Raw genomic sequence first — 27,960 nt, forward strand, 5'->3', positions numbered from 1 at the left:
CTTGATTAAAAGATAAGCAGATTGAATTATCTTTATCTTCTTGGTGGATGAACTCGATAAGATAAATAAATATTTTTTACATTTGTTTAAAGATAAATAAATTATATCTCTCTTTCCATCATGAGAAAATTTTCTAAATTTTCAAATCAAAATTTGAAGACGTTTACATGATACTAAGCGCACGGCATGGCCAGATAGTTAGGGGGCGCTTTACTCGTAATCTGTGGTTCACGGGCTCGAATATCCGTTCTACCAAACATGCTCGCCTTTTCAGCCGTGGGAGCGCTATAATGTAACGGTAAATGACACTATTCGTTGGTAAAAGAGTAGCCCAACAGTTGCTAAGAGTTAGCCGCCTGCTCCCTTGTCTTACACTGCTAAAGTTGTTGAGCTATTGCGCCTTTGTGTGTGTGTGTGTGTGTGTGTGTTTAGTCTGATTAAAAGGTTTGTAAAAATGGGTCAAGATGAGTGGTCTAAAACTGACTTTATTGTTTTCAGGTAAGCCTGATTCCCAAGGAAGGACTGATAATGTGCATAACTCTTTACCCTGATCCTCAAACTGAATACAGTTGAAAATGGATAAAACGCTTTCAAAGAATGGAAAGTGTTTCCGCATGAAATAAAAGAAGTTGGATCGCGAATTGTTTTTACGTTTCATGAAAGAAAGTAGAAAATGTTATTTCGTGTGGATTACCAAATACAGTGTTTCTGGAAAGCCTTCAGAACCGTTGTGCTACCTATGTTCTGTCCATGACAGGGACTCGAACCCTGCATTTTAGAGTTAAAAGTTAGTAAACTTACCACTGATCCACCAGGAGACTCTTATTTGCTACTAGTAAAGTTCAGCCTGATCGTTTTATTGTCAGATTAAAATATAGTGACTTCGATATCATGGCATAAATTCAGTTATTTATCTTGCTTTAATTAACTTCCACATGTTTGACTTACGTCACTCTTCAGACGTTTCTTCCAATAAGGTTGATTGGATACTTCGTGGTATTTGCCTCAAGCCTTCCTTTGTGTTGTTCTACAACTAAACCTATCAACCGTATATTTACTGATGCCTGGATAAAGCTTATAACAAAACATAACATTCCAGTATACACCACATGTATTTAAAAACCTGGTACAAAATTAAAGTCCGTACTATGTAAGAATTACACTGATAAACCCAACCCCCCCGCTAGTACCGCGGTAAGTCTACGGATTTACAACGCTAAAATCAGGGGTTCGATTCCCCTTGGGGAGCTTACCAGATAACACGATGTGGCTTTGCTATCAGAAAAACACGCACACATAAACACGACACCCAAATTATTTATAAAATACAATGCAACAACTGCCACGACTTCTATATTGAAGAAACAAGCAGAAAATGTAAACTAGATTCAAAGAACACAAAAATACGCCTTCACACGTTTTTGAACACTGCAAATTAAATAAACACAACATAATCAAGTAGGGAAACAAATATAAACAAACGCAAAATTCAAGAAGCCCTACTTATACAGCAACTAAAACTAAAATTAAACCAATGTAAAGGAACACCTTTATATCTATACTAATTAACAACCTAACTCCAACGCCCCTACAATCGAATACACTTTTATACTCTCGTCCCTAAGACATGTGCTTAGCAACGGTCAGTTGCAAACTCTCTCTTTGTTAACCTTAAGATGACCTAAGAAGGTCGAAACGTTGTTCTGTATTTTAATTCCAACACCAGCCGTCTTGAGAATACTTTGATACTTGACTGATGTCGTGTTTCAGGCGTTTCTACGATACTTTCTAATATTTAATTTAGGTCAGTTTTCACCTCTTTCTGTTATGAACATTTACTGAAACGTTTTTTGACCTTTAGTTCTCTCGCTTGCATAATGTGTTTACATTAGAATTCTTTTTAAGTGAGTCTCCATCAACCATGGTCGTCTTTTCACCACTCAGGGGTTCGTAATGTCACGGTCAATACCACTATTCGTTGTCAAAAAACGTATCCCGAAATTAAGACGGTTGGCAAAACATAAAGCATTTTATTTAGAAGTCTGAACGTTTCGGAATAACTTATTCCATTACTAGCGAAATAAGAAAACTGTTATAAATTACGTTATTACGAATCATACTCATAACTGAAACCCGCCAGACCTTAATGATTAGAAAACTTTGTTATAAATTACGTTATTACGAATCATACTCATAACTGAAACCCGCCAGACCTTAATGATCAGAAAACTTTGTTATAAATTACGTTATTACGAATCATACTCATAACTGACAGAATCATACTCATAACTGACACCGCCAGACCTTAATGATTAGAAAACTTTGTTATAAATTACGTTATTACGAATCATACTCATAACTGACACCGCCAGACCTTAATGATTCTCAAAGCCTTTAGATCAAAAATTGTTCAAAATATTTCACACGCAATTCAGCCACAGTGTAATATATAAACATTGTTTTATCCATCCACCAACCGCTTCTCCTACTATCTAAATAAACTAATAATTATGTTATAATGTATCATCAATGTGGTAATAATCATATCTGTAACAAAGTTTTCAGGTTCTGTTGATGATGGAATAAGTTATTTCGTAACGTTCACACTTGTACATAAAATGTTGTATGTTTTGTGAACCATCTTCGTTTTCACTATTAAACTTTGGTTTCCCCATCATGAATTCATTGCAAGTACGTTATGTATTGGTGATAGTTGGTGTTAACTTGGTGCGTTCTTTTCAGTTTAGTACTTCAATTTAGAGACGACTAGTGCAGATAGTCATCGAGTAGTTTGCGCAAAATTCAAATAAAGAATATACACTTGCTTGAAAAATATTCAAATATTATCTTAGATGGAGAAAATGTGATATATTCTAATAAACACTTATGCCAACCACAATGAAAACTGCAGTGACTACTACGTTAATAATTAAAAAAAATATGCAATGTGATGTTCTAAGTTTTAAAGCTGTTTCATAAAACGTAGAACTGGAAAACGTTTAAAAAGTTTATCGTTAAACGTTTGTGATATTACTTGATGGTTTTAAAAGTTGTAGTTGTGTTGGTGGAATTTTCTCTTTCTTACTGTGTAGCAACCTAGTGGCTCAGCGACTAGTCTGGAGTTTCACAACTTTAAAATAAAAGCCAGGATTCGATACTCTGTGTGAACACAGCACAGACAGCCAGCTCATTGTGTAGTTTTGTAATTAACAATAAACATACTGGGTCCGATATAGCCAGGAGATTAGGGCGCTCATCTCGCAATCTGTGGGTCACGGATTCGAAACCCTGTTCCACCAAACATCCTACCCTTTCAACCGTGGGGTATTATAATGTCACAGTTAACCCTACTATTCGTTGGTAAGAGAGTAGTACAACAGTTAGCAGTTGGTAGTGATGACTAACTGCCTTTCCTCTAATCTTACAGTGTTAAATTAGAGACGGCTAAAGCAGATAGTTTGTTTGATTTGGTTTATTTTGAATTTCGCTCAAAGCTACTCGAGAGCTATTTGCGCTAGCCGTCCCTAATTTAGCAGTGTAAAACTAGAGGGAAGGCAGCTAGTCATCACCACCCACCGCCAACTCTTGGGCTACTCTTTTACCAAAAATAGTGGGATTGACCGTAACATTACAACGTCCCCACACTTGAAATGGCGAGCGTTTTTGGTATGACCGCGATTTGAACCCGCGCCCCTCGAATTACGAGACTAGTGCCTTAACCACCTGACCATTCTGGGTCAACACACATAGCGTAGGATTGCACAAGATTCTTAACAATCCAAATAAATATACTGTGTAATCAGGCCTAGATCAAAGAGCAGACACTCGTGGATAAACATTTAAATGAACATTTGTTTGTTATATATCGCTCGAATTATTTATTTCACACAAGAAAAATACAGTTTACAGAATGTTTAATAAACAGTTTCTTCAGAGTACAAGTCGTCTTATATCGTCCATCACGTCGTTTTGAGGCCTAGAAGACGAGTTCTGCAAAAATAAATGTAATATTATTAGGAGAGTAATTTATTATCTGTTAAAAAAGTGCAATATTATTAGGAGAGTAATTTATTATCTGTTAAAAAAGTGCAATATTATTAGGAGAGTAATTTATTATCTGTTAAAAAAGTGCAATATTATTAGGAGAGTAATTTATTATCTGTTAAAAAAGTGCAATATTATTAGGAGAGTAATTTATTATCTGTTAAAAAAGTGCAATATTATTAGGAGAGTAATTTATTATCTGTTAAAAAAGTGCATATGGAGTGTTGAATAAACAGATACGAAAATAAAAGTTTTACATAACCTTATTAAAGTAAAAGTTTGAATTTTTGTCAGTGAAGTTTATTATTACGACTATTTTGTTTGATTATTTATATTAATAGTTATACTCTTTTAACCTCTAGATTAAACACAGAATCTTAAAGTTGTAAATTTTTAATTTTGAATCTTCCAGTAAGATACATTTTGAAGAAAGGTAAAAAAAAAAAATTATAGGAGAAGCAAAATGGAGAACTATTAATTTATATTTCATCAGGAAAGTACGCAGCAACTAAAATCAGAGGTTCGATTCCCCTCGGTGGCCTCAGCAGATAGCCCGATGTGGTTTTGCTGTAAGAAAACGCACACACACGGCTATTCTCTCAAAATATTACAAATATCGTGGTCTTTTTCGTAGTTTTACATAAACATTTTCCCACAAAACACAAAAAGTCCTCCAAGAATAACTGAAAACTAAAACTAGTGCTTTATGGTTATAGGTTTAATTCTTTTTTTACTGGTTTTCATTATTATAATATATTATTTATATTTATATACACTGATGTAAACACACAGAATTAGCACACCTGTAATGTTATCATTACAGGTTAATACATTTAATAATATTTCAAATGTTGGCAACTTTAAAACAACTCTGCCTATTCTGAAATGAGGAAATTGGTAAACTGACCGCAAATGGTTTTAAGGAAATGCATCAACGGACCCAGTGTATTTCTCGCCTTTAGAAGTTCTGTCCGCATGTGATAAAATTATGCAACTCATGACACTAATAGAGTTAGGTAATAAAGTGCCATCTAACGAAGCATGCTTTTTTTGTTTTGAAGGAAGAAAAACCTAACGTTGCGACTACTTATGGACTGAGCACACATTCATGATACACGGTACTTATTGGCTAGAGCAGACTATCGCTGTCATTACGTGGCTAGTAATTGTTTGTTTCTTTTTTAATTTCGCGCAAAGCTACATGAGGGCTACCTGCGATACCCGTCCCTGATTTAGTAGTGTAACACTAGAGGGAAGGCAGTTAGTCATCACCATCCACCACCAACTTTTGGGCTACTCTCATATCAACGAATAGTGGGATTGAGTCGCGTGACTTAACCACCTGGTCACACCGGACCAGGCTAGTAATTATATCATACACTCTCTTCTTATCTTTATAAACTGAAATATCCTTGGGAATTTTGATTTTCAGACGCCTGGTATATTTTTAAGTACACGTATGTAAAAGGTCAATCAAAGATTTCTTAAAATATTTTGCAATAGCTCTCAGAACTTGACTTCTGATATATTCTAGTTTAATGCATTTTTATTTCCATAAAAGGAAATTTTCAAGTGACGATATCTTGAATTATGTTTTTAGATAGCTGAAGGTACTGGGAGTTGTTACGAACCGTTGTATTTGATAAGCGTGTAGACAGGCAGTACGTATTTTAGTCTTAAAACCTGTTCGTTATCGAAATAGTTTTTGTACCATTAATGCACACCATGGCCAGGTGGTTAAGGCACTCGACTCGTAATTCGAGGGTCGCGGGTTCGAATCCCCGTTACACCAAACATGATCGCCCTTTCAGCCGTGGGGTGTTATAATGTAAGGTCAATCCCACTATTCGTTGGTAAAAGAATAGCCCAAGAGTTTGCGGTGGGTGATCATGACTAGCCGCCTTCCTTCTAGTCATGCACTACTAAATTAGGGACAGTTAGCGCAGATAGCCCTCGTGTAGCTTTGCGCGAAATTCAAAACAAACCAAATCAATTAACATGTAAACGCACTAACCGTTGATGTGAGGGAAACAGAAAAATATTAATTGATTTTATGGTGTATTGTTAAAAAAACAGACGAGTTAGGCTACTAAATGTCCACAGTTAACGATGTAGTCTAGAGATATAATAAAGAGGAAAGAAATAGAGATTCAATAAGACAAAGTACACGTGGTTTCCTGATCTATCTTTAATTGGCCAATGGAAGATGGTTTTGTTATTCATCCTGGACTCCACCTTCAATACAGTCTCGTAGCAACAAACATCTCGAAATGTGCTCATATAATAAGATACTCTGTGTTCACCGTAGCTCTCTCGGAAAGTCCTTGTTTGTTACGTATTTTACTAATCCTTGTTATTAATGCTATTCCTGCGTCCGTAACTAAATACAGTAGTATAATAGGATACCCTGCGTTTACTGTAACGGTCTGATGCGTTTTTTTATCCTACTGATTTCCCTGGTCGTGGTATTTGTATGCACGTACGCAAAGGGGAGGGATTTGGCTGAAAGCCTTATTTTTGTGATGTAAGAAAAGTATTTCTATTATATTTATGTTCATATGAACGCTAACATCTGCTCTCTGTAAGTTGAGTAATTACTTGAGGTTTACACAAATCGAAGATAGATTGAATGTTCTAACTTTAATACATAAACATTACATCACTGCTACCAACATTGATACTGTATGTAAGTTATTTACGGAAAAGCATCTCGGAATAATGTGGCACGCTAACATGTTATTTCAGAAGTGGATACAGGTATGTATATGGTAACCAATAATTCACATAGCTAATACACTATTGTTATAAAGAATTGTTTAAATTTGTAATATAATTCAACAATTAATAACTACTCTGTATGTATATAGTACAGTACTTTAGTATAATAAAACATACATATTTATGTTAATTTAAGTGTAGCTTCCCAAGCAACGTTACAACAGAATGGTAATTTGTTGACTTTCCATTGGAGGTTTGTGGATTTCATGTGAACAATAATGCATTTGTTTAAGCCAGGGGTGTGCAACATTTTTTTGTCGGTGGGCCATATAACCAACTTCATCAATCAAGCGGGGCCACTTAAAAAAACAAGCTTATTCGTGTACATGCACAATAAATTAAAAAAAAATTCTCAAAATGCAAGCAATAATATTTTATATTTTTGCATGAGTGATCATTTTAGTGCGAAACTTGAAATTTAGAGTCCTTGCAGAGCTTGTCAATATCAGCTTTGACAGAAGTGGTTGCCACTCTTAACTGACTGGTCAAATGTTCATCAGTCAGCTGACTTCTACATTTGGTTTTGATGAGCTTCATTTTGGAGAAAAATTGCTCACAGCAGTAGGTGCTACCAAAAAGGGAGGCAATTCTTTGTGCATGACGGGACAAATTGGGAAACTTTTCACTTACACAGAGTTTGTAAAAGTCTAGCAAACTGTTTTCAGAGAATTTCCTTTTAGTGTCCATGTCAGCCTGCAGTTCAATGAGTTCCATTTGGCAATCATCAGGACTGTCTTCCACTGCCAAATCAAAAGGTTGAGCGAACAATTTCAATCTAATTTCAGTTTGTCTGAAATCTGGAAATCTGTTTGCAAACTCATCACGCAGCTTTTGTACACTGGTTCCATATTTGGTGCAATCCAGATTAGGAAATTCCAGTTTCCTGGTTGCAAAATGGGTCAATATGGCTCTTCTCAACTGAACCTGGAAAAGTTCCAATTTCTTCTCAAAAGCACAAATATGCTCAAACAACTTATTCACAAGTTGACTTTTCCCTTGTAGTTTTAAGTTTAAATCAGACAGATGCTGTGTAATGTCTGTGAGGAATGCTAAGTCATTCAGCCAGTTCTCATTGCTCAAGAAGTCCACATTCTGACGTTTGCTCTCCATGAAGAACTTAATCTCCTCTCGCAGATTCCAGAATCTCTTCAAAGTAGCAGCTCTACTAAGCCAACGTACAGCAGAGAAGTACAAAACATCTGAATACTCACTGTCCAGCTCATCTAAAAAGTTTTAAATTGTCGATGATTTAATCCTCGTGTTCGAATATAATTTACGCATTGGACGACATTTTTTCATGTCTTCTGCAAAATCCAGAACTTTGGTGCACAAGCTCTCTTGGTGAATAATGCAATGGCTTACAACTACGTCTTGTGCTCCAATTGCAGTTAGAAATTTCTTGGTGAATCCATTTGTCCTACCCGTCATGGAAGGAGCACCATCTGTTGTAACACCACATAATTTATAAAGATTCAGTTCAAACTTTTCTACAACCTTAAGCACTTGTTCACAAATATCCTGTCCTGTGGTTGTGGAGGAAAGGCTTGCCATATCTAAAAACTCTTCGAAAACATCAAAGCCTGCAGTAACAGCTCTGATGAAAATGACAAGTTGGGATGTGTCATTGATATCAGTGCTTTCATCCAAAGCCAGACTGAAAGCTTCACACGAATTCAATCTCTTTCAAAGTTTCTTTGATGTCCTCTGAAAGATCTTTTGTCCTGCGTGAGACAGTAAAAGGGAAAGACTAGTTTGCTCCACCAAATATTTTTTCTCTGGACATCCATATTCTGTGAATATTGTTAAACAATTTTAATAAATTCTCCATCACTGAAAGGCTTTCCTTTTCTGCCATACATTCACAAAGCTTAAAACTCAGTTTTGTCACCAGTTCTGAATTTTTCTTGAAAGTGGTAAAAACACCTTGTTGCTTTTCAATGGATGTTTTAAATGTTCAATTTTGTCCTTTCGTGCCTGACCAACAATTTCATCAAACTGGGAGGAGTGCTTAGTTGCGTAATGTCGCTTAATATTGTACTCTTTCATGACTGCAATTGTAGTTTGACAGACGAGGCAGACAACACCTTGATTATGTGGGACAACAAGATATTTTGTGCACCATTCACTGTTGAATAACCTTCCCTCATCATCAATTTTCGTTTCTTAACTGCTGACATTTTACTAGCCCTGAAATCAAAACAAAAATTATTCTCACGAAAATAGCAAAGTAGAAAAAAACATAGAATTTATTTACACATGGAACCTCTTATGGACAGAAACACATGTTTCTAAATTGGCATCCTGATCATAGCCTTCCGGTACTTAAATTAATTGAGAATAGCAAAATACAGTGTGACCTCGCCTATTCGCGGTTCGCCATTCGCGGCCCCGCATATTCGCGGGTTATGCGCGAACTGCGTTTTTGTAGGTCACAGAGACTGAAAGGGCTTTTCGAGGAGATTTCTGTTGTATTTACTCAATCAAGCCGTTTTTATCAATTGTCGTCTTCACCAAACAAGATTGACTGCTATTGGCTGACTGCCTCAGCTTCCCCAACAACGCAAACGGCAAAGCACAGCCCGGTAACGCACGGTACAATTTAGTGAAATACATAACAGTATGCAATATTGCTACATTATTACTGCATCAATGAGTATAAGTATCATTAGTGTTTGGGAAGCATTTCATATAGTATATAATCGCATACATATACGTTTTAAAACTGCGTCCAATATTCGCGGTTTTTCGCTATTCGCGGGAGGGTAAAGAACGTAACCCCCGCGAATAACGAGGTCACACTGTACATAGAATCAGATGCACCTGAAAGCAAAAATTTTAATAAATTCAGTAAAGTCACAACAATATGCTAAATAATAATCAATTTACCTTCAATCTCTTGTAGTAACTGTAAAAGGTAATAAAATTTTCACCAATAATGAATGACGGACAGCAGAGGTTAGGGAAAATTGTCGCCAGCGGGCGAAGGCGAGGTTCAGGACATGACGTTGAGTCGTAGACAATAGTGCTAGTGCACGTCACCTATTCATGCCCTAAGGAGGCCGACCAATCGAATTCGGCCTGCTCCTCTCTAGCAAAGATAATTTTAGAAGTTTGTCGAGTCGAAGCCTGGGAATCCCGTAGGATCGATGCTTTTAAAAATATTCCATTTGCGTTGGATTACAGATCAGTCCACATGGTTAGATTACAACAACTAGGGCCACACTAAATGGCTTGGCGGGCCGGGTTGTGGCCCGCGGGCCGCCTGTTGCACACCCCTGGTTTAAGCTATATTTCATGCAAAATTTCTTCTATATTTATTCTCGTAGGGCTATGTTTTTACAAATGTTTTGTGGGGGCATACCCACAGACCGTCGTTGCATTGATATGCATTGATATGAGTTGCATTCTAATTATGCTTGTCACAATATATGTTGGCTTTTGATCTCACAAATCAGACCCTCCTTCCTTTCAACCATTTTGCGTTTAGGCCTAATCACTGTTTGACTTTATACGGTATACAATACAGCAGCTTTTCTCACAAGAATACTGATATGACACCTAAAGGAAATGACATTGAACAGTAAGTAGTTAGGATTAAAGTAACAGAAACACATTGTAGTGAGAAAATATGATGCACAGCTACAAACATTGATGTAAGGAAAAAAAATAGAAAATTCCAGGCAAACTGGAAACTTTAACTCATCTAGTGAGTTAAGGAAAATTGGAAACACTAAATGTACCTTGCATACAACATAACTATTTCTTTCAATCCGATAATAAATCAGTGATGAAACTACAATATAAAATAAAGTTAAAAAACAACAACAACTGACCTGAGTGTTAACTAACTACCGTAGACACAACAAGTTTACAAGTTTTGTGCAATTTTGTTTTTGGATTTTAAATTAATAGAAATGTAACTGTTTAAGTTATTTGTTACGTAAAATCGCTTCCAGGTTTAGCCTCATAGCACCTTTTTTAAACAAAAATTTCTGGGGAGACGTGCCCCCAGACCCCCGTAGCATCCGTATGTTTTGCATGATGATAGCGTTTTGCTCAACATAGTGTTGGCTTTTGATCTCACAAATTGGAATCTACCTGTCAAATCTTCTGCCAATGGGACTGCTTTTGTAGTGTCCATAACCTCCCATTTATTCACATAATAGGATGTTGTGTGTCCATTGTGACTCTCTGGGTATGTCCTGTTTTATTTTGTGATTTCAGTAATCATTGTCTTTAATTCTTTTCCTACTTCCTCAGCTCAAGTCTTGTTTTTGTGTCAAACACAGAGATAGGTAAAACTTCTACGTGGTATAAAAATTATATATCAAAGATAGCTTTCATTTAAGATCAGAATTAAACAACAATAAACGCTCATAAACTCATACTTTCAATTTCATGATTGTCCATCGTATTCACTTGTATTTTATTCCTTGCCTGAAGAGGGCACAAAGCCGTAACGGTGCAGAGTAAGTCCATTTAGTAAGAGAAAAACATTTTATTTACCTTTTTCGTTGTATACTTTTATTAATAAGAGAGTATATGTAAAGGGTATTTGCTATTAAAATCTATCACTTGTTTACAAATGGGCGAGCTTACACTTTTTACTGATTAAGCCACGTGCTCACAGTTTCCATTTGTACTTCATTGTTTTGTTAAAACAACAAAAGTGATAATATTTTTTACCATTCATATTTATTTGCAACTTTTTTCCCCTTTAACGAGTCTCCATCTGGTACAGCGGTAAGTCTATGGATTTACAAGCTAAAATCAAGGATTTGACTCCCCTCGGTGGGCTCAGCTGATAACCCGATATGGCTTTGCTATAAGAAAAACACACACACACACATTTTAACGAATACCCTGCCGGTAAAGCGGTAAGTCTACGGATTTTCAAGCTAAAATCAAAAGCTCGATTCCCCTCGGTGGACTCAGCAGATAGGCCGAAGTGGTTTTGCTGCAAGAAAACACACACACACAACAACTTATCTTTAACGATTTCACTCTATTCTTATCTTACGGTCTCGTAGTAGCTCAAAGATAAGTTTGAAGGTTTGCAATGATATAAACCGGGTTTCGAATACACGTGGTGAGCACGCCAGAGATTGCCCATTGTTATCTTCGTGTTCAATATGAACAAACTAACATATTTTTCCATAGGGCTCAGCATGGCCAGGTGGTTAAAGCATTCGACTTGTAATCCACCTTTTCAGCCGTGGGGGCGTTATGATGTTACGGTCAATTTCACTATACGTTGGTAAAAGAGGTTTGGTTTGTTTTGAATTTCGCGCAAAGGTACACGAAGGCTATCTGCTCTAGCCGTCCCCAATTTAGCAGCGTAAGATTATAAGGAAGATTATAATGTTACGGTCAATCCTACTATTCGTTGGTAAAAGGGTACCTCAAGGATCGGCGATGGATGGTGATGACTAGCTGCCTTCCCTCTAGTCTCACACTGCTAAATTAGGGACGGCTAGCGCAGATAGCCCTTGTGTAGCTTTGAAGAATTAGGCATGATCACGACATGTTACTGGTTAGATTTGAATAACAATCTGTGAAAAGTTCGTTTATCGAAGCTGTTCTATGTTGCAATTTTTAGAAAGACATTTAAATGTTTTCACTACTTGTTTCAATCTTTTGTCTTCATCAACTTACGGTGTAAAAATAACTGTATTTGCAATATGTGTATGACAATATAATTTTATCTGCCTCTGTCGTTTCGCCTGACTTCTTTAATAAACGTCAAGATGTTAGAGCAGTGTACACAGACACAAATATAAACGCACTCACAATAAAAAAGATCTCATTCGTACTGAAACTCGTCCTTATAAGCTGCACAATATACGCTACACAATACACTTGTTTATATTTATCCAGAAGAACAAACAAAGTGGGTATGCACAAGACACCCATCACACATTCTCAGAAAGTTCGTAACAATTTCAAAATTGCAAAACAACCTCGAAACCCGGAATTTTCGATTTTCAATTCGCATTTTAACCGTCAAGCCATGCGTAATCTTTCAACAGCAAATAAAACTGTGCAATTTTGAAATTGCGCTCTAGCTCATTAATTGGGCACTCTCTGCCAGTTGTGTTTTCGACCGTCAACCCAAGAATACTGACAAGATTAGACATGTTTAGAGAATTTACAAACATAATTACCACGTGTAAAACTTTATATAGGTATCATACATATCACAGTTTTCCAATGTATGTATTACTATTTAATTAATCTAATGTTATATATTAAATCTATCCAGTATTTTTACATAACTAAAACACATGCCGAATTATCTAGATTAGGAATAATCACATTTAAAGACCTTTGACTTGGCCGTTTAGCATTTAGAAAACAAAATGGTGGCGATTACGTCGAACAGCATTTTATCAAATTTTTAGTAGGCTTATACAAACGGATACTACACTTTCCGACATTTATGTAATTTTAATTGTACAACTTCTCAATTTGACTATTCATATAGGTTAAGAGATATGTTTCTAATTCGCTTATAAATTTCATTTTACCAATTATTGCTCGAACGATCGAAAACAAAAATCAGAATAAGTATCGTATCTTGTATGGATCCAATCAATCACTGAAGCCTACTTTTGTCGTTAGCACCCTAACTTCTCAGGTATACATGATAAACAAAATCAATAGCCTAACGTACACACAAGTGTGTCATTTCACTTATTTATTCATTTCTTGATAATAAAACTGTTTTTTCGACACTCTCTGTGTTTTCAGATATTTGCGCATTATTATTAACATTAGAAATTTTATCTCTCCACGAAGACGTTTAAAAACACAAATTTTATAAAACATCGATTCTTTTTACATCTTTCTAAAAATGAGAATGTTTCCAGTTATACAATTATAATAAAATAAAAATAACGTAATTTATACAGTAAGTTATTTTTATTACATTGTAATTTTCAAACTGTTTCCAAATATAAATAACTTAATGTATAGAATATTAAAAAAACTAATGTGTAAGAAATAATCGTTGCTTTATACATAATGAGTTTTTAAAAATTTAACGGAACACAATCGCCAATGAATTTTAATTGCTAGGAGTATTTTGAAATTACCTTGAAATGTAAGAACAAGCAAGAAGAATCTTATTTTATGTGTCCATTTACCGGGTACAAACTGAAACTAGCAGATGAGTTAACTTGGAAAATAAATTACGAGCAAACGACATCAAAACTATTTTTCCTGTATCTATTCAAGTTTAACTGACAGATTATTCTAAAGTTCAGATCTATCTATTGATTTATTTCATTCTAAAGTTCAGATCTATCTATTGATTTATTTCATTCTGAAGTTCAGAACTATCTATTGATTTATTTTATTCTGAAGTTCAGATCTATCTATTGATTTATTTCATTCTGAAGTTCAGAACTATCTATTGATTTATTTTATTCTGAAGTTCAGAACTATCTATTGATTTATTTCATTCTGAAGTTCAGATCTATCTATCGATTTATTTCATTCTGAAGTTCAGATCTATCTATCGATTTATTTCATTCTGAAGTTCAGGTTTATCAATTGATTTATTTCATTCTGAAGTTCAGAACTATCAATTGATTTATTTCATTCTGAAGTTCAGAACTATCTATTGATTTATTTCATTCTGAAGTTCAGATCTATCTATTGATTTATTTCATTCTGAAGTTCAGAACTATCAATTGATTTATTTCATTCTGAAGTTCAGAACTATCTATTGATTTATTTCATTCTGAAGTTCAGAACTATCAATTGATTTATTTCATTCTGAAGTTCAGAACTATCTATTGATTTATTTCATTCTGAAGTTCAGATCTATCTATTGATTTATTTCATTCTGAAGTTCAGGTTTATCAATTGATTTATTTCATTCTGAAATTCAGAACTATCAATTGATTTATTTCATTCTGAAGTTCAGAACTATCTATTGATTTATTTCATTCTGAAGTTCAGATCTATCTATTGATTTATTTCATTCTGAAGTTCAGGTTTATCAATTGATTTATTTCATTCTGAAGTTCAGAACTATCAATTGATTTATTTCATTCTGAAGTTCAGAACTATCTATTGATTTATTTCATTCTGAAGTTCAGATCTATCTATTGATTTATTTCATTCTGAAGTTCAGAACTATCAATTGATTTATTTCATTCTGAAGTTCAGAACTATCTATTGATTTATTTCATTCTGAAGTTCAGAACTATCAATTGATTTATTTCATTCTGAAGTTCAGATCTATCTATTGATTTATTTCATTCTGAAGTTCAGAACTATCTATTGATTTATTTCATTCTGAAGTTCAGATCTATCTATCGATTTATTTCATTCTGAAGTTCAAAACTATCTATTGATTTATTCCATTCTGAAGTTCAGAACTATCTATTGATTTATTTCATTCTGAAGTTCAGAACTATCTATTGATTTATTTTATTCTAAAGTTCAGAACTATCTATTGATTTATTTCATTCTGAAGTTCAGAACTATCTATTGATTTATTTTATTCTGAAGTTCAGAACTATCTATCGATTTATTTCATTCTGAAGTTCAGATCTATCTATCGATTTATTTCATTCTGAAGTTCAAAACTATCTATTGATTTATTTCATTCTGAAGTTCAGGTTTATCAATTGATTTATTTTATTCTGAAGTTCAGAACTATCTATTGATTTATTTTATTCTGAAGTTCAGATCCATCTATTGATTTATTTCATTCTGAAGTTCAGAACTATCTATTGATTTATTTTATTCTGAAGTTCAGAACTATCTATTGATTTATTTCATTCTGAAGTTCAGATCTATCTATCGATTTATTTCATTCTGAAGTTCAAAACTATCTATTGATTTATTTCATTCTGAAGTTCAGGTTTATCAATTGATTTATTTTATTCTGAAGTTCAGAACTATCTATTGATTTATTTTATTCTGAAGTTCAGATCTATCTATTGATTTATTTCATTCTGAAGTTCAGATCTATCTATTGATTTATTTCATTCTGAAGTTCAGATCTATCTATTGATTTATTTCATTCTGAAGTTCAGAACTATCTATTAATTTATTTCATTCTGAAGTTCAGGGCTATCTATTGATTTATCTTATTCTGAAGTACAGAGCTGTCTATTGATTCATCTTAATCAGAAGTTCAGAACTATATATTGATTTATTTCATTCTGAAGTTCAGGGCTATCTATTGATTTATTTTATTCTGAAGTACAGAGCTGTCTATTGATTCAGCCTATTGTCAAATTCAGAACTATATGTTGATTCATTCTATTACCAACAGCACGTTTTTCCGATTGGGCATTTTTGCGCTTGACAACAAACTAACAAACATGGTGAGAAATAGACAACGTGAAAACTGTTTAATAACTTTAACACCTACGTTCCATCTTAGTAACTCTACTCATCGTGTGGCTTTATGTTTAACTCCAAACAAACGTGAATTACGTATAGAGAGACGATTAAAGATCACACTCACTGATCACAGGTATTAATCTTGTCAGGTGAGATGCATTGACAGCAAGAAATTAAAGTTATAAGGACGCTTCAGTGACCACCAAAACTCTGTTTTCGATATATTCACTCGCGCATGTCCAGTAACGGTCCAGTATCATTTAATTAATTCCTAATTATCTCTTGAGCATGCAGTGGGAAGAAGTTAGGGATAGTGTTTTACAATAAACCTAAAACCTTTACTCAACATTGTGGAGAAATCACCTCAAGCAATAGAATTCTGTTTTAACATTTCTCCCTTAAAATTTCTGCTTCCCTCATCCCCCACCGTCCCAGTAGCTCAGCGATATGTTTCTACACTTACCGCGTTAAATATAGAGTTTCGATACCTCTTATGAACAGAGCCTAATGTGTAGCTTTGTTCTCGACAAGAGACAAATAAACATGAATATAACTTGTAACTTTAAAATTCTTGAATCGACTCCTGCGTTGGCATCAGCACGTTTTCCCGATTAAGTATCTTTGCGCTTGACAATAAACTTCAAACGTGGTAAGAAATAGACAACGTGAAAACTGTTTAACAACTTTTATATCTATGTTTCACCTTAATAGGGTCATCAATGAAATTATTCTAAAATTAACACGTTTCTTTCTTCAGTGTTGGAATTTTCTGTCAATGATTCTTGTTTCTGGAAGTATTTAAGAGAGAATTCAATAAACCGTCTAAGACAACTGAGCTTAGCATTAAAATTGAACTATTAGTTTGAAAACACCCAACTCCAATAGTGTAGGAAAAATCGATAAGGAAGGTGCTGCTCTTGAAGGATAAAACGCATATCTTATTCGATTACCTATGACTTTTATAACTTATTTTCTTTCAATACAATCAGTGTTATATAACAGTGTATTTCTTCTATTAGGTACAAGTTGAACAAATTTACTCATGATATATGACTTACGAATGAAGGACGTCATTTCTCTCTATACATATTATGTGTTTTTATAAATCATTATTGGATATTTATTTATACTTGATGAATACGAAGGGCCATTAGCATGTCTATAATATTCTGTATCTCTTTTCCTTTTTCACTAAGCTAGGGTTGACAGTAAGTTTAATATTGTTAAACTTTAAAGTTACGTTTCCAACATTTCGATAGCTTTAGAATACCTAAACACTAGTAACTTTTGATATTTTTAATCGTTAAGATATTAATCAATTTTAAAGTTATGCATAATCAGAAATGTTATTGCGAAATTCAGAGACAAATAAATTTGTAATACACTATTCGTAGGGCTTATAACGCTAAAAATCCAGCTTCCATATCAGTTATAGGTACAAAACAGATGACCCATTGTGTAGTTTTACGTTTAACGACACCAATAAAAAATAACTCAATACTTAACCTCGCATGATTTAGTTCATTTTGCAATCTTCAGGTGGCGGGATCGAAACCAGTGTCGAACATGCTCTCCTTCTCAACCGCAAGGTCATGGAAATGTGAGATTAATTCCACTATTATCTGGTAGGCTAAGCGTTGGCGGTTGTTGCTGTTGCTATCCAGTCATCTTCCCTGTGGTTGCTAGTTAAAAACCAGTGATATCAGTAAATACAGTAAATATCCTTAGCAGTATTGCTATAAAAAGAAACAAACCAAAATCAATACTCAAAAACTACTTGCACCCAGTGAACCGCTGGTAAGTTTATGTATTCGATTGTTTGTTTTTGAATTTCACGCAAAGCTACTCAAGAGCTATCTGCACTAGCCGTCCCTAATTTAGCAGTGTAAGACTAGAGGGAAGGCAGCTAGTCATCACCACCCACCGCCAACTCTTGAGCTACTCTTTTACCAACAAATAGTGAAATTGACCGTCACATTATAACGGCCCCATGGCTGAAACTGCAAACCTCAGATTACAAGTCGAATGCCTTAACCCACCTGGCCATGCCGGGCCTTATGCATTTGAAACGTTCAAAATATGGAATTTGATTCCTAGCAGTGGACATTGAATGGCTTTGCGCTAAAACAAATAGTACTCTATTTTTACAGATTTTTGAACCCTCATAAAGTTCTTCTTTTGTTCCTAAGTGAAATGTGGAGTTTTAGAGGTATAAGCTAACCAGACGATAACAAACACTATAAAAAAACTATTCATTACATGTGCTACAAAACAAAACATTCAAAATAGAAATAGTGATTCATGAGATATTGAAAAATGATATGTTTATTCCAAAACCAGTTAAACTAGATGTCTCTTATGTCCTAACATTTATTGTTTGTTTTCCAAGAAAAAAATTATTTTGAAGTAAAGATACGAACCTTACTTTATCGTCAATATGACCACTTGATTTTTTTCATAATGACATACTTCAAATCGTATAAGGACCAGACATGGTCATGTAGTTAAGGAACTCGACTCTTAATCTGAGGGTCGTGGGTTCAAATCCTCGTCGCACAAAACATACTCGCCATTTCAGCCGTGGGGACGTTATAACGTGACGGTTAATCCCACTGTTCGTTGGTAAAAGAGTGGCTTAAGAGTTGGCGGTAGATGGTGATGGCTAGCTGCCTTCTCTGTAGTATTACACTGCTAAATTATTGATGACTAGCGCAGATAGCCCTCGTGTAGCTTTGAGCGAAATTCTAAAACAAATCTTATATAGTCCTTTAGCCGTTTGAAATACCCACCCAGTGGGAAATGGTTAACTATTAATAATGTATTTTCTGCAAGAATAAATATCGCCTAGCGGTATTACCAAACTATATCTACAGGACTTTAAAACATCAGTCGAGGTTCCACAAAAGTCGAAAGTTCATAATTAACTTTTAAACTGTGTTATAGCAACAATTAACTTTTAACAGATCAGAGATTTATTAGTGGTATTTGTTTACGAAATTACAACGGTAAAAATTAAGGTTCGATTCATGCGGTGGCAGAGGTACACATAGACCATTATATAACTTTGCTCTGAAAAGACCAACAAACGAACAAATATTTATGCTAGCAACTATGAAATCTGTCAGAAGATATCTCACAAAATAATTCATCAGTTAGGTGGCATTTTTCTCCCTCTATCGGGTTAGATTCACTAGTGCAAAATATTCAAAACAAAATACTACTTGTGTTCACGAGAATGACACGTGCTTTCACAGGAGCAAATTCCTTTATAATATCCACATAAAAGAAATTCCTCACCAATGAGAAATACTGTTTGCGAGCCGAAGTTACAAGTTTAATGGGAAAACTTTCTTCCAGTAGGATCAGAATTCTACTTGGTGACGGGCTTAATCTACAATTCAATTACAGTATTTTTTTTTCCTTTCGTATATTTCAAGCTTATGCTCACTCAGAGAGGAATATGCCATGCTAATGAAAACGCTCTCTGCAACTTCAAGTGGAAAACTGTTATACTCCGGGTAAAAAATTCGTTGTTTACTGCCTTCAGGATGTTACATTGTTCATCCATGGTCAAACAATTAAGTCGTAAAGAAAAAAAATTACCGTAAAGATGACGTTAACAATATTAACAAGAAAAAAGTTTCGTTCTTTCAACCGATTCTGCGTTTCAAATTTTACACTTTATTTTTCACCTATGCATTTCTTTCTTCATTTCAGAACTTACTCCAAAAGGTTTGTTTTCAATTAAGCACAAAGATACACAATGGGCTATCTGCGCTTTGCTCACCACGGGTATCGAGACCCGGTTTATAACGTTCTAAGACCTCAGACGCAGTGCTGTGCCATTGGAGGACCATTCACATCACTAGAAACAGGGTTTCGATATCCGTGGTGGGCAGAGCACAGGTAGCCCTTTAAGCTTTGTAATTAATTTTAATCAGTCAACCAAACGTGGATTTGACAGTCGACCTTGAACTCACAGTTCGGGCACTCTAGGCCACATCCAGTCCTTCGAGAACCTAATTTTATGTACGAAAATAATAGTTTTTATGATATCATAAGGTTTTGCAGCTCACCCTCAAAAAGCTCCGAGATTAGCGGTGTTCACGTTTTTTGTTGGTTTTATTTGGTTAAATTTGCTGCCCCACAGTGGCTAAGCAGTAATTCCGAAGACTTATAACGATAGAAACCGGGTTTTGATACAAACTTGTGGGCACATCACAGATTATAGTATTGCGTAGTTTTGTGCTCAACAACAAATATTTACTGGTCATTCAATGAGGTTCCACTCGTGCGTAGAGAGAGAAAATAAAAATACAAGATAAGTAATACTATTGTTTAAGGACAGCTAGTATGGGTATTAACACTTTTACTAATAAAGCAGAGGACAACGTTTCCACCTTCCTAGGTCATCTTCAGGTCGAAACATTATTCTCTACCTTATCAGTAAAAGTGTTAATACCCATACCAGTCGTCCTGAGATATATGTTTTTACTTCAAGTGGGTTTCTCGTCATCACGAAATACTATTGTTTATTATGTTGTTAATTTGAAAGATACACAATGCTATTAGCCTTAACGTTTTCCGTAGAGCCACTGGTGACGCTGTAGTTACTTTATATTGCCTGTTAAATATGCTATAAAATTAAACTTATTACAGTAATGTTTAAACGTAAACTCTGCATAGCTTTTACAGAAATGTATTTTTTTAATCTAACGATCTTTTCAGTAATCCATTTAACGTTGGGCTAATTTTAATAACACACTTGGGTTGAATGTGTCAGTGTTATACGCCTATGCTAGCATATGTTATTTTATTACATTCCTGTTTAATTGTTAGAGAGTCGTTCAGTCCACAGTCGTATGTGCCAAGACTGTAACTCTTTTAAGCCTAACGTAACGTAGTCCAATATAAAAGTTAAACGTATTATAAGCTGTTCAAACATTATATCACACATCACAAATTTAGTTAAACTACTACAAGGCATTTAGGAATTTGTAGTTCGTGGCAGATGAAGGGTAAACATATAACGCATGCGCACCCACAAAATACCTCATTAACAAATATGGCGTCAGTTCTCGAGTAGTCTATTTCATCTCTGTTAGATAAAGAATTCACCTTGTTTTGTGAAGGTCTGCTACTCAAGAGTTCTATAAAGATTTGGCACCAATAGTTTCAAAAATCTGAGAGTCTGCCATACAAAAAAAGGAGCCATGATGGACTGATCCTCTGGTCAGCACGCTGGTCAGATCTTATTCTTCTGGACTTTACGGTAATGTGAAGGACCTTTTAAATGAAAGTCAGTCCAAAATTTCATGGACCTAGTCTACGATATTAACTGTTCAAAGTACTTTTAAATTACATTGTGAAACAGTAAATATTAGTAGGTATCTTTTAAAACAAACATTGTTTCTTACTCTCTTGTGGATAGTGGGTTGGATCCTGCAGTCTATAGAACAAAGGTGGCTAATCTTGGGTCACCACGTGAACAGATCACTGATGCAATAGCTGCTGTTACTCTCGACACATGGACCACGATCGAACTTCATGTGCAGGTGTACTCATGGCTAATGGCGTGAGGCAAAAACTGCCCACGCGTGTCCTTCATTCACCACAAACTTTACGTTTGTAACCGCTACTGTCTTGCCGTAGTTTAAGGTTGTAATACGTAACATAATTTCTGAATACCCTGTATAACCTTATGTAAAGATAATACAAAATACAGCATTATATAAGAATAGCGTACCTTATATAATAATACGTACACACTACAACCTTATATATAGGTAATATATACTATTATCCCATATAAGGGTAATAGATATTACAAATCTGTATGAGAACAATATTTAATACAATCAAATATAAAAATAATATACATAAAATATTCATTATAAAAGTACGTATAAACTGTAACCTTAGTTAAGGATAATTCATACTATAATCCTGTACAAGAATAATACGTATTATAATCCTATGTAAAGAAACCACGTACTATATATATAAGGATAATAGGTAATATAATCTTACAAAAGGATATATATATATATATATATATAACATCCCATTTATAACAACACATACATAATATAACACTTCATAACCTTATATAAGAAATATAAATAATAGAATCCTTCAGAAAGATAATATATAATAAAGCCCGTCCATGCCCACATTTCAGACGGATTTTGGTTGGCGATATTTCAGGAAAGTCACCTGAAGAAGGAAGGACCACATGTAGGATCCATCATCCAATTTGAAACAACCCAAACCAGAAGTAACTAGTGGCCCTTGTTCGTAACAACTAAGAACCTATTTACACTAAGCCTAATATTTTACATCTCATAATCCAGGGATTTTTAGTGGATTTTATCAATCGTTGTAAGATTATTTACTTTGCTTAAGAATATCCCTTAGTTAAGTTAGGATCAGAACAGAAACCACTAATCTGTCATCAGGTGTAAATGCTAAACTCTTGGTGTCGACTCAAGTTCATCTTCTCACTGGGTTGTTGTCGTTAATATTGAGACTGTTGCAGTCCTAAAGACACTGAATTATAAGGTACTCCATTGACCAGAGATAGTACAACATTAATCAAGGGGTAGGAACTTTAATTTTGAAATTCAAGAACATACAAAATGGAATAGAAATGCACCATTTAAAAAACAACGTTTCGCCAATGTTAATCTACACCACCAGGTGTTGCACTCCTGTATAAAACTCAATATTCTTCATGACTGCGATTTTGTCTGTTTTACTTACTTCTCCCCGTCACACCAAACATGCTCGCCCTTTCAGCCGTGGGGGCGTTATAAAGTGACGGTCAATCCCACTAATCGTTGGTAAAAGAGTAGCCCAAGAGTTGGCGGTGGGTGGTGATGACTAGCTGCCTTCCACTGCTAAATTAGAAACGGCTAGCGCAGATAGCCCTCGTGTAGCTTTGTGCAAAATTTAAAAAAAACAAACAAATAATGCCACGATCATATCTGTGTTTTGAATACGTTCAAAATTAATCACGAATCTTCATTAAGATAACTTTCCCAAGTCGTTTTCTAGTTCACAAACATACAGGATGCTTGAAAGTTACATTCCTAAAATTCTTAACTTTCATTTGTAGACAGGAACATTGTATTGCTGCTATAATGGCTACCAATAATCCATTATGTTACAGGGCACATCTTAACAGTGCAGCAGGTGTTTTTAAATATTCAGAAGTAGTTATTACTACATATAATAACCTCATTTCCGGCCACCTGATGTCAAAGCTCAGTTCTAACTGACGCTTGTTAAAGGCGAATATAATTATCTGATTAAAGCTTGGCTACGTTTACAGTTTACTTTGAAATAGGTGTACCCGAAGTTCATAAAAGTAATTGAAGATTGTAACTTAGAACATTTATTTGTTTTTGAATTTCGCGCAAAGCTATTCGAGGACTATCTGCGTTAGCCGTCCCTAATTTAGCAGTGTAAGACTAGAGGGAAGGCAGCTAGTCATCACCCCCCACCGCCAACTCTTGGGCTACTCTTTTACCAACGAATAGTGGGATTGACCGTCACTTTTATAACGCTCCCACGGCTGAAAGGGCGAGCATGTTTGGTGTGACGGGGATTCGAACCCGCGATCCTCGGATTACGAGTCGAACGCCTTAACACACTGCCGGGACTGCTTAGACACTGAACATAACAAAGAGTTTTTACAGGAATCAAAGTAAAGATTGTTGTTAAGAGAATGAACTAATAAATAACCATGTACAAAGAAAGATATATATATAGGGATTCAAAGATAAATAACTATTTTAATAATTTTATTTTTAGAAATTGACATATTATTGAGGAAATGCGTCGATGAAAAATATACTTGTAGATAAACAGATAGGTATTATAAATTTAAATCTGTACAACACCTTGTGCGCATGCGGGCTAAAGGACTAGGTCAGATACCTTACGCTTAAAATACTAACTAGAGAGAAAGCATCAAACCAGCAGCTCCTTATATATAAAGAACTTTGTTTGATTTCTTGAAGTGAGTAACTAGATTAACTGTCACCTTTATAACGCACCCATAACTAAAAGTTAGGAGAGTGAGGCGTCTCGTTTGTAACCTTGAATCCTTGGGTACATATCTAAGAAACACTTATAAATAGTTCACTTTCAGCCCAGCAGTTGGCTAGAAATATTGAAATATAATGAATTTTTCACTTTGTAAAATTTATCCTGAAAAAGTGAAGTTAAACGAAACATCTGTTCAGTATAGAGAAATGTATCTAATATGTTGTGTGTAGTATTTTCTCTTCAGTGATTCTTAAAGTTCAGTAGGTTACTATATCGACTTTTTGTTTATTATACACTTTGACGAGAAATGTTTACATGTAAACTATTAGCTTGTTTGTTTGTTTGTTTGTTTGTTTTGGAATTTCGCACAAAGCTACTCGAGGGCTATCTGTGCTAGCCGTCCCTAATTTAGCAGTGTAAGACTAGAGGGAAGGCAGCTAGTCATCATCACTCACCGTCAACTCTTGGGCTACTCTTTTACCAACGAATAGTGGGATTGACCAACAGATTATAACGTCCCCACGGCTGAAAGGGCGAGCATATTTGACGCGACGGGGATGCGAACCCGCGACCCTCAGATTACGAGTCGCACGCCTTAACACGCTTGGCCATGCCAGGCCAAACTACCGTGTTTCTCCGATAATAAGACCTACCCATAAAATAAGACCTAGTGTGATTTTTGGGGATAATTTTAATATAAGCCCTACTCTTAAAATAAGCCCTAGTTAAGAGTGGCAGGAAGAGGAAAGAAATAAAAAAAAATTAATTTATTAATTAGTTTAATAGTTAGTTAATTAGTTTGTTTAAGTATTAATCAGTTAGTTTAATAGTTTAATAATAGTTTATTTTAAATGGTTAGTTTAATAGTTTTACTTTGTAACTTCATTTTTTTAATATATCAAAATAAGACATCCCCCGAAAATAAGCCCTAGTGTCATATTTTGGAGTGAAAATTAATATAAGCCCTGTCTTATTTTCGAAGAAACACGGTATTAGCAAACTAACGTTATTCAACCTCGTAAACTTAGGGAACTGATTTGACTCGGTGAAAGGAGGTGACGGGCATGCGCTACCTGGTGTATGTTTTGTGTGTGTGACTTTATTTCATAAGAGAGGTTGTGCAGGGGTAGAATAGTATTATCTCCTTCTTACTGAATTCAATATATAAGAAACTTTATAAAGGAGTTAAAGCGTTTGATAATGGAGAGTGGTTAAAAACACGTAGGAATTAAGTTCGCAACTCGATAGTTAAGTCGAAATTCAGGCCCGGCATAGCCAGGTGGGTTAAGGCGTTCGACTCGTAATCTGAGGATTACGGGTTCGAATCCCCGTCGTACCAAACATGCTCGCCTTTTCAGCCGTGGAGGCGTTATAATGTAACGGTCAATCCCATTATTCGTTGATAAAAGAGTATCCCAAGAGTTGGTGGTGGGTGGTGATGACTAGCTGCTTTCCCTCTAGTCTTACACTGCTAAATTAGGGACGGCTAGCGCAGATAGCCCTCGTGTTGCTTTGCGTGAAAAAACAAACATAATTCGAAATGATTGTACGATGTTAGTTAAATACATTTTAAAACCTAACAAATAATATAAATAATTATCACTAATTATACTATCACTGCATTAAGAGAACTATCATTTGACGGATGGTGCTGAACATCTTGTCCTTTAAAGATTTCTACAAAATCAGAGCGAAATTATGTGTGTTTTTTATGCATCACAAAAGTACTTTTATTCTTTGTGATGTCAATGCGGAGACCAGAATTTAATCAAAGGGAAATACTCCAGGGAATTGTGAACATTAAACAACGCATTTAAAATAGAATCTTGATTTCCAAAAGTAAATAAAGAGTCGTGTAAGACAAAATTAGTACGGGGGAAGTAAGGTCACTGAGATCGAATAGATGAATACATAACATTCTGTAATTTTCCACTGAGAATAAACTGATGGAAGATAAAAAGCCGTTTGTAAGAAATCGCACTTTTACACAAACTATAGAGTAAAAAATGAACAAGTATGTTTCAGAAGAGGATATAATTTATGTAAAACTAGTGGAGGAAAGAAAGAACGCCATCTAGAAACATTAGTCTTACATAAAATTTGCTCTTACGTAAATAATATAAAAAAAGGAAAATGTAACAAGCAAAATTACTCTAAAAGAAAAAGTAGCGGTGTAGGAAATTATTATTCTGATGGAAATATTGACTCGCATGTTTTGTTTCGAATTTCGTGCAAAGCTACTCGAAGATTATTTGCTCTAGTTATCCCTATGTTTGAAGAGCAGGCAGCTATCCAAGACCGGCAACTCTTGAACCACGCCTCATCAATAATGAGATTTGAACTCGCGACCTTCGAATATAGTATGGCCAGGTGGGTTAAGGCGTGCGACTCGTAATCTGAGGGTCACGGGGTCGCATCCCCCTTACACCAAACATGCTCACCCTTTCAGCCGTGGGGGCGTTATAATGTTATGGTCAATCCCACTATTCGTTGGTAAAAGAGTAGCCCAAGAGTTGGCGGTGGTTGGTGATGATTAGCTGTCTTCCCTCTAGTCTTACCTTGCTAAATTAGGGACGGCTAGCGTAGATAGCCCTCGAGTAGGTTTGCGCGAAATTCAAAACAAACAAACAAACAAACAAACAATCGAATATAGCTCCATAACTACCAGGCCACCGAGGCTAACCTTCGCTCGCATACTTACCATATAAAAAGTAATAAATGAAAATATTTCTGGATGTGTAACTGAAAACTGTTTTTCCTTTGTTTATGACGAAGCTACTGAAATTGTTGTCCTAATTTTGAAATGCCGACCAGAGATACGTTAAAAATCAAGTGAAGTTAGAGATATGTTTTTACACCTTCACGTCAAAAACTGGTGTAGACACAATGTTTGTGAAAAGAGTCGCCTCTGCTTGGAATAATAATAATAATGTAGAACTATATCTATGAAGTTACTGGGTGGAAATTGCCAGGTAGTTGGTGTAACCTAGTGACCAATGGTAAATCGGATGATTAATTAGGGTTCGTATTTACTTTTTAAAGAAAGAGTAATAATTCAAAGAGAGAATTGATGTAGAGAGACTGATATATTACCGATATTCGTATATAAATATCTAGATAGAGATGTATGTTTTTATGTTCTCGGACACACACTACGACGAGAGACGACGTAAATAGTACAACACCTGTTTTCTATGTAATTAAACAGAATAAACACATTTAATAGCATTGCTAGAATTATTAGACTCACTTTGAAGGTTCACGTGCTGTCCCTTAATTCGAAACAAGTTTAGACACGGTATTTCCACTCGCTTTGAACACTGGGAAGTATGTTCATATTCTTTTTAACAGACCCAATCTTCTGGCATTTAGCCAAAAAAGTCCCAGCAACACTGTATTTTCTCTCTCTCTGGATGGAGGGTATTAAATTTGGCAATAGTCTTCCACTAAAAATCTTCACTTCCAAACAGCCGGTATACTTCAACCTTCTCATGCTCTGAGAGCTCCATTATCAGTAAGGTTTCTAAAATTAAGAAAAGCTACATATTACCTATGGTTCCAGGTATTTCAGACATTCTGTATAACCAGAGCTATTACTGAGAAAGTTATTCCCACAAAGTCAACTATAAACTACACAAATATTTCGTTATTAGTATAAATAAATACCCGTTCTGTGAATATTTTTAAATGCGTATTCCTTTGTAATGCCACACAAACAGTACA

At 35.1% G+C, this 27,960-nt stretch overlaps 1 long non-coding RNA gene across 2 annotated transcripts; it reads right to left on the reverse strand.

Moving 5' to 3' along the window:
• Window positions 1-3,860: 3,860 nt before the first annotated feature.
• LOC143235541 (uncharacterized) lies at window positions 3,861-27,745 on the reverse strand. Of its 2 annotated transcripts, none has more exons than XR_013019279.1 (3): window positions 27,488-27,745; window positions 17,692-17,867; window positions 3,861-3,990 (listed from the first exon to the last, which is right to left on the reverse strand). It is a non-coding gene; the product is annotated as an uncharacterized LOC143235541 (long non-coding RNA). The 2 variants fall into 2 exon arrangements; XR_013019277.1 differs by lacking the exon at window positions 27,488-27,745 and adding an exon at window positions 21,603-21,739.
• Window positions 27,746-27,960: the final 215 nt, after the last annotated feature.

The sequence above is a fragment of the Tachypleus tridentatus genome, chromosome 2, assembly GCF_004210375.1.
Source record: "Tachypleus tridentatus isolate NWPU-2018 chromosome 2, ASM421037v1, whole genome shotgun sequence".
Taxonomy (NCBI): Eukaryota; Metazoa; Arthropoda; class Merostomata; order Xiphosura; family Limulidae; genus Tachypleus; species Tachypleus tridentatus.